At 39.0% G+C, this 1,536-nt stretch overlaps 1 protein-coding gene across 1 annotated transcript in view; it reads left to right on the top strand.

Annotated features, from left to right (window-relative positions):
• The window catches only part of LOC106518994 (collagen alpha-1(XIX) chain), a gene marked incomplete at both ends in the record, with an annotated part of 138,916 nt that overhangs the window by 88,286 nt on the left and 49,094 nt on the right, over positions 1 to 1,536 (top strand).

The raw sequence follows: 1,536 nt of genomic DNA, 5'->3' as shown, positions 1-1,536 counted from the left end.
GCATTTAGCTCCCTAGCAGCCTCGCACCTATGACCTATCCATATCATCATTTACCCAGAATGCTTTGCATGTAAATAAAATGGCCCCGTCCATGTAACATGTTTTTTTAAACTTTTAGTTTAAAAATGATTAATTGGGGATCCCTTTAAAGTACTGAAGTCTTGCTTAGCAGATTGCTCTAAACTTCATTAAGCTTAGAGCATTCATTGCTAGTTGTTTTTTGTTGTTAGCCTCTGTTGATGTACGGGAAGATGCGCTCTATAGCACACAGCAGAAGGAAGGACATTAGTCAATTGATAAATGAGTCGGTTTGAATATTTACTACCAGCGTCTGTCTGTTCTCTCTTCCTTCCCATGGTAGATAATTTTGGCAGTTGTGCATTGATTTCCCTTACACTGCAGAGGCAGGGGTTCAGATCATTACCCTCCCTTCAAAAAGCTTCATGTGCTTCTGTTTATTAGTGACAAGATGCGGCAGTCGATTCGCAGGCCATCATGTCAACCAGTGCCCTTAAAGGAACAAAAGGGTCTTTTTAKGTCTAAGACAGACTTGGTTTTATTCCTTCAATCCTTTACGTCAAAGTTTTATCATCTTTAAAACCAAATCTGATKCACCAGCTTGTTTTAAGGAAGTGGTTACTTAGCAGTTAAAATAAACCGTCAGATGTTGATGGGCATTTTCTATCTGGACAAAGCAGCTGTTTTCCAAGAGTAGACTGATTGACACGTCTGGGATTCAGTATCCTGCTCACTTTGACCACAGTGTTGCTAAAGAGTAAAAAGTCTGAATATACTCTCAAGCACACTTTGACTAGGAACAAAGGGAAATATACAGGTAAACATTCACTTAACATGAAAAACTGATCTAATTTGAGACATACCCGGGCGATGCAATATGTGCGTATAGAACCTTCCTTACAAAATTAAAGTACCGTAAAATAATAATAAGAAAAAATCCAATATAGAGAAGCTTAAGGCTTGCTAATCAGTTTTTACAAGTCTGCAAATCTGAACTAGTTAAACCTACACATGGGATGGTGTGTATAAAACAACACCAAACATATTAAACCTGTTGAGTTCTGGTGCACTGAGCCTGAAGCATTGGATCCTCTTCAAACCTGTAGTCCAGTTTAGACCCAACATTTTTCTGAGCCTCACTTATCCAGATTGCTTCTGTGCTTGCAGACGTGTGTGTGTTCATTTCGCTGCTGAAATGTCTCCAGTGTCGGCAGCGAAATTGAAACTGTGAGCAGTTCAGCTGAAACAATCGCTTGTATCATCTGTGCATGCATTGTTCTCCTTCTCTCCCTGGAGCTTCRTTCTGCTTCCAGAGATGATTGTGGCCTTTGTTCACCATACACAAAAAGCCAGCAGACTGCTAGAACATTTGAACACAAGTTGATATCTTTATGGATCTGTGTACACATATTTAGTGCATCTACTTTGGCACCATTTTGTATGTAAATAAATGGTTCACGTATATATACGTATATACAGTATATATATATTTATGAGTCTGCACACTAAAGATATGGG

This window comes from Austrofundulus limnaeus, unplaced genomic scaffold, assembly GCF_001266775.1.
Source record: "Austrofundulus limnaeus strain Quisiro unplaced genomic scaffold, Austrofundulus_limnaeus-1.0 Scaffold0, whole genome shotgun sequence".
NCBI lineage: Eukaryota > Metazoa > Chordata > Actinopteri > Cyprinodontiformes > Rivulidae > Austrofundulus > Austrofundulus limnaeus.
Note: the sequence above shows the minus strand (reverse complement) of the source record. Positions and strands in the feature narration are given on the sequence as shown.